Raw genomic sequence first — 7,210 nt, 5'->3', positions numbered from 1 at the left:
ACTCCATGGGGTTTATAAATGGCAGTAGAACCAGTGACAAAACGCTCACATTTCCCCCTGTACTGTGGACACTGAAGTTCAAAGTTCATCAGTCACAATGACTTTCTCTGTCATGCTAAAAGGCACTCACTGTGGATCATGTAGAACAGTTCACTTGCAACAAACTAAGTCAGGCTTGGTCTCAACACGAGGGCATTCTGTTACTCTGGCTTCCTAACCCTAATGAAGCAGGGAGGCTGTAGTGTTACCAGAATTGCATGAAGTGACCATCTTTCCCCTCCTCTGCCTTTCTAATTGTGGAAATGGCAGACATGTTGCTGCCCCGACTCATGAAGCAGTACAGAGTGTGTTTGAATGGCTAGGAAGTATCTGCTCAACTAACAGCTGTCACATAACCCCCTGGTCCCTCTAGCCCAGTACCCTATATCAAATTGGAGAGAGTTCAATGGATGGTAACAAAAACGGTTCCGGGCTGGGGCACATCACTTAAGAGGAAGGAACTGGGCTTATTTAGTCTGCAGAAGAGAACACTGAGCGGGGATATAATAGCAGCCTTTAACTACGTGGAGGGGGGTTTCAAAGAGGATTAAGCTAGAGAGTTCTGTGGTGGCAGATGACAGAACAAGGAGCAATAGTATCAAGTTGCAGGAAGGGAAGTTTCGGTTAGATATTACGACGGATTTTCTCACCAGAAGGGCAGTAAAACACTGGAATACTTTACCTAAAGAGGTTGTGGAATCTCTGTCCTTGGAGGTTTTAAAGACCTGGATAGACAAAGCTCTGGTTGGGATGATCTACTTGGGGATGGACCTGCTTTGAGCAGGCGGTTGTGGACCAGATGACCTCCAGAGGTCCCTTGCAACCCTAATTTTCTATGATTCTATGATCTGACAGTTGCAGGAACAGATACTTTAGAGGCAAAATACTGAACCAGATATAAATAGGGCAATCAGTCTCCTGTTTATTACCTTGACTATCATATACAATCATTGGTTTAAAAATGCCAAAGGAAACAACCCTATTGTTAAACCGCTATCAAAACTAGCTATTAAAACTATTCTGTTTAATAGCTATTACTAGCTATTCATAGATTTATCTGTGAGTTTTTCTAGTCCCTTTTTGAACCATGGGTGCCTTAAGCAGGTTGAAGGATACTGAGGGCTACATGCCCCATTTCATCCTTTTCACCTGTGTTCTGCATAACATCTGCAAGACCAAGGAGGAAATCTTCCAGTGATGCCTAGGCAGGAAAATGCAGACACTGGTAGGGTGCTGTGGTACCATAGCAGTTGAACACGCAGGAGACAGCAACCAAGCATAGTTTAAGGAACACCTCGAGAAACCTCTTTGAGAGAATCTGAGATGCATGGCACAAGGAGGCCAAGCAAGGAAGAATCAGGTTGTGGAATGTATTTTCTCTTTGTAAACAAAGGTCTTCATTTATTAAAGAGTGCAAATAAAAGCAAACTGTTGTAAAGTGCTTAACAAGCAGGGGTAGGTGGGGTGTGATGATGTGGACACATTCTTTCAAGAGATGATCAGAAAGGAATGGGCTTTGGTGCCACTTCAAATTAGGAAGGAGGTGCAACTGGGTTGGGAAAAAGGAAGTTTGTGGACACATTTGTTTTGTGTAAACAGAATAAAACCTCTTTGTTAGACCCTGACTCTATGCACTGCCCAATGACTAGGGAGACAACGGTCCAACTGGCCATGGATCTTGTTGCTTATTAGCCAGAGCAGAGCAGGGAGCAAACACCAGCACACATTGCTCACAACAACTTTAGTCAAAATGGAGACAGCTTCCGACAAGGGTCTTACGCCATAAAAGATGGGGACCTGCCCTGAACAACAGTTCTTTTCAGTATTTATGCACCTTGGTTCATACATATTAACATTTACCCTGCCTTGTTTCACCTCCGGTTCCACCCATTTCTCCTCCCATTTCAAGCTCCACCTCTGTTTACTATTTACTTCATTAACGTGGAATTGCCTATGCATTTCCTCCATTTACATACCTCTCTGCTAAGAGCGCATGCGTAAGACCATGAACTCAGGTACTCTCTGTTACCTGCTGGTTCTTTCTTGTTCTTTGCTGATTTCAGCACCATCTCCAAGGTTTGGCTTCTGTCTTATTTCTTGCCGATAGCTGGTGGGTTGTATTTTGTTCTTACATAGTACATCATACATTTTACACACTATCCTTTTGTTATGAAACTGCTTGCTTAAGCATTTGCAAAGTTAGTTACTTTAATATATCATCCAGCGTTGTGACGAGCAGCTTTCTGCTAAGACACAGGAAAAAGCCTTCATTCAGCTGCACACTCAGCATTCCCAGATTCCATATCATTACCCCAACATTCAAAATCCATATCATTACCCTAACACTCTCTATTAAGCAGTGCAAACAACTTAATTTTTGAAAGATGCTTAATGAATGGGGGTGATAGTGGGAAGGAGTCATGGCACCCATTGAATCCAAGGTCTAGTCACAGGGGTTTCCTTTGACACAGAGTGCCATGAAGCCATGCCTCCATGATTGTTCAATGGGTTGAAGGAGCTGAAATCACTGTATACTTAACCTTCTCCAACTGTAACCTGGTACGATCTTGGGCAAAGGAAGGATGGGATGGTAGAAAGGGGGGACCGCATTCCCCAATTATCAGTTTTCTCCATGAAGGTCAGGTTCCTGGCACTGCAGCCTGACAAGCAACAAGGGCTGGATGACCTTCCACTGGAGAGAGAAGGATGCATGGGCCACTGAAACTCCTGGGAAAGACACTGTGGAGAAGCAAAGGGTCTGAGGAACTGTGGCTGCCACTGACCATGGGTGCCATTAGCTGCAGTAGTGGGTAGGGCAGTGACTCAACTGCTAACCTAAGCAAAGCTGCTGAGGCCTGGGGAAAGTAACCATCCCCATGGGTGGGGAACTACTAAGAGAAAAAGTTCTGCTGCTGGCCCTTGTGCAGAGTCTGGCAGCCTGAAGAATGAGGAAAATAGCTTTCCCCATGTTGCCCTGCTAAGGGGAAGTGGAGAGGGTGTGCCCAGGACAATAGCATTCCAGCACAGGTCCCACCACAAATCCATGGCAGTGTGAAGCAAGGACAGGGGGTGCTGTGGGAACACTGAACCCTGCAGGCAGTTTTGGTAGCTCATGCTGGGGTTAGGACAAACAAGGGGCTGTGGAGGTGCAGCATTGACTTGGAGTACCACATGTAGCGCATCCACAGTGCTATCAGTGCATATTCTAAGAGTGGACAGGAGGTAAGAAAGCTGATAAAAACCTCAGCCTTGCTATGCCTTCTGTGTCTGGCCACTGTCTGTGCTACTGTCTCATGCTACAGCACTGAGATGTTTTTGGATCCAGGCATCATAGATCTACTAAGTGCAGGTGTCACTCCTAAAAACAGAAAAAGCATTCACTGTTAAACTCCTGACTGTTCAGAATTCCCCAACAACAGTTGCAAAGCCGCTCAGATGGCTCTCTCTTTCTACTAGCAGGCTGTCAAAAGTCCATGATTCCCTTTGCTCCCCAACTGGGCCAGGTCCCTGGCTTTCTGCACTAACCTTTCTCCTTTAACATTCTGAGGGAACATTCCCTTGAGAAAGGCATACAACGCTTTTAAAGAGGAGCAATTAGGGGGTGTTGCCCCAGGAGAGGCACTGATATTACTGGTACCACGTTAGGGTGACAATATTTGGATCTTGGGAAGCACTAGATTTGCAGCTGAATAGAGGCATGACCTGTGACCTAGCGAAGCCGCTAACCGCAAGACAAAATGATATCCAAGCCACCATTTGCTTATGCTAAGTAACCATCTTAATTGTGTCAACCATTTACTGAAAAAGCACCAAGTCTGTGCGAGTCTGCATGCTGTGAATGAGGTGAAGCTTTAGGAATGAGGAAGACGGTATAACCTGAGACAGAAAAACAGACTGGAATGTGGAAAACAACACATAATTGGTAACAGAATCTGAGATGAACATATGCAAAAGGGTGAGTGGTAATTGGTAAAAAAGCCTCCAAAGTCGACCCATTGACCAAACAAGTAAAATCAAAGTCTTAGACACGCACACTTAGCAGAAAGGCATGCCAATGAATGAAATAAATAGGCAATTCCATGCTAATGAAGCAAACAGTAAACAGAGGCAGAGCTGAGATGGGAGGAGAAATGGGTGGAACACAGGAGAAGCAAGGGTAGAACAAATGTTAATGAGCATGACTCAAGGTGTATAAAATGTGAAAAGAACTATTGTTCACTGGGGCTCCCCAGTTCGCTGGCTTTTTGGGAGCTAGTCTGAAGCTGTCGCCATTCTGAACAAAGGTGTTGCGAGCAGTGTGTGCTGGTGTTTGCTCCCTGCTTGCTCTGGCTAACGAGTACCAGGCAATTGGATCGTCATCTCCCTAGTCACTGGGCACTGCATGGAGTTGGGGGTCTAACACCACATATCACTGTCTATTCCCTCATGTTCTAGACAGGAATATGGAATGTCAGGGGGTGCAGGTACTCTTGCGGTGCCACGTGCCAGGCACAGCAGGGAAACCCTAAAGCATCTTGCATATCATTGCATAACTCTTACTTTTCCCCTAATGTGTCCCTGATAGGGCTGACCATGCACTGGAGACAGGAGTTGTTCATCTCTGCAAGGGGAAGCCCATCCCTTTACATCCTCCTTGTACTGGAGGACATGGCTGTTCCAGCTGATTTGCAGTCATGGAAGGGGTGAGCATACCATCTCAAGGAGAGGAGAGTCATCCCTCCAAATGAGGTCCAGACTCACAAGCTACTTAAAAGCGTGCTACCAGTTTTTGTGCAGAATGACTGGCTCATGATGAAAACAACCATCCACCTGGGTCTTGCTTAGTGCCTGGTTTGGGGATCCTCCTTCATCCTGAGGACAACTCCTGCTGTGACATATCAGGGGAATACAGTTTGAAACACAGTGCTTGAAAAAGCTATGAGCATCCACAATGGTACACCCTTCCGCTCTCTGCCACTCTGACCAACACCTTAGTGCAACACTCCAGATTAAGTCAGTGCTATGACGTTCTATTTACCCCTAGCCATTAGAAAAGCTACTTCAAATTTCTACTACAACTTTCTCACTAACTCAACCCCCCTGGGTACTTGCATCATCTCAGCAGAACCTGAAAGGGACTTGCTATGACTCCTGCACCCCTCCTAGTCCACAAGAGCAAAGGGAACTACACTGGAGCTGGATTCAGAAATACTTATGGATGATGCAACAACTTGTAATGTGCTGCTTCAGACAGTGCTGCTCCTCCTGTCAAGAACTGTGCATTTACTAGTGCCAGGAGAGAAAACCTGCAGGATGGTAGGGGTGGGTACGCCTTTTCTGCACTGAAAGAAAAATTTTAAAAGAAACAACCAACCTCTTCAGCTATTTCTACTCCTTCATCACCCACTGCCTTCTCTCCCCTCCTCCCACCCCTCCCAACAAGCCAGAACAAAAGCCCATTTTTGCTACTGGGTTATTTACATTTAAGTCAAGACCATGAAGGTACTTTTTCTGGGACATGAACATTTTAGTAATAAGGGGTGATTAGAATCCAGGAGGGAACTGGTCCCCACCCCTAACTGGCAGATAGGTTTAGGAGCTGGCTATGGATACCATCTCCTGCCACACCCCCTTTGCTTGTGTTTTTATCTAGGACCTTAATGGTTTTCTAGGCAACTGACCAACCCTTCAACAGGGAGGGGCTTGCTAATATTCTGCTTTCCATTAATCCATTAATGCGCTGCAAGAATGAGTCATGAAGTGGCCCTTAAGGGTGCAGACAGAAGTGACAATTTTCACCTGATCTGGCCGCAGGAAGAAGTTTATAGCTGTGACCAAACAAGTGCATGGCTGCAGACAGCTTAAAAAATAGCTAATCGGGTGAAAACCTGACCCCTCATTGCATAAGGGATCAGATAAAGACATTACAAAATGTAACATCTGCTGTAACCTTTGCCTGCCCAGCTCCCAGACTGTCACTGTTTTTAGAATGGGAGGGGAAAGGGAGTGGAGGGAGTTAAGTCTGGGGATTTTTCAGCCCTCCCTTGGAGGGTGGGGTCAGGTGGGTGGGCTCCAATTCACCCACCCCAACCTTCAGCACCAGCTGGGGAACCCCAAAAACAGCAAGTACTAGCACAGAGCCATGGTCATTGCTATAGGAACCTGGCTGCAGGCTCCCAGTGGGCAGTTAAGATTCCTCTCCCCCTGGAACCAACACTGAACTTCAGTTTGGTCTGGGGTAAGGTTGCAACTCAGAATGGTTTGCAAAAAACTTTCTGAGTACACTTCTGTCTGACTAGGTGCTTGTCAGCTGCTGGGGAAGTCACATACAACAAGCATCTGATCACTGTGAACAACATGTACCCACTAGGAGTGCCAGTGCACCTCCTGACAGCCAGCATTCCTGGGCAGGGGGCCAGGCAAGAGTGCTGGTGCCCCCCAGAAAGCACCAGCTGGGGAGCAGGGGCGCCAAGAGAAGCAATCCCCGCAGTCCCCCCATGGCTAATCGCACCCACCCAGAAGTGCCAGCGGCGTGCCACTGTCCCTAGTCACGCTATGCTTTAGACCACGCATGTAACATGGAACCCTACAAAATGAAACAAGACAAAAAAGTATCTGCTTCCTCCCGGGTCACACTTTAGCCATTTTTAGCACATTTTATCAGGTGCGTACATCTGTATATTCACCTTTTAAAACATTTCAAAAGTGTTTGAAACATTACAAAAGTTATTTCTATTCACAGGCTAGGTCCTCTCCCTGTCAGAGATGGAAGAGGTTTTGTGCTGTCCTATTGGCAAACTTAGCTTTCACCTACATCTATTTCCATTTATGGACTCCATATGAAGACCACCTCGTCAAGACTGGCAGCTCAGGCAGTTTAATGTGACTCTTTATATGAGTAAAAAAAAAGAAAGGAAGTTTTTTTTACCACCCTGCCTGCCGTCTGACACCTCCAGGGAAGGAATTCTACCTGATCAGCACATCAAAGAGCTACCCAACATAGGTCACAAAGACACTCTCATGGGCCTAGTTCAGGGGTAGGCAACATTTTTTGGCTGGAGTGCCAAAAAACACCATAATGTCAACCTCAGAAGGTGCCAGAGTAAAAACAAAATGAGGGCAAGGGGTACATGACAGGATGCTCTGATTGTGCCCCTTGTTCCCCACTCAAAGCCTCTGCCCCACAGCCCTA

Source organism: Crocodylus porosus, unplaced genomic scaffold, assembly GCF_001723895.1.
Source record: "Crocodylus porosus isolate Cpor-Errol unplaced genomic scaffold, CroPor_comp1, whole genome shotgun sequence".
Lineage (NCBI taxonomy): Eukaryota > Metazoa > Chordata > Crocodylia > Crocodylidae > Crocodylus > Crocodylus porosus.
This window is presented reverse-complemented; position numbering follows the sequence as displayed.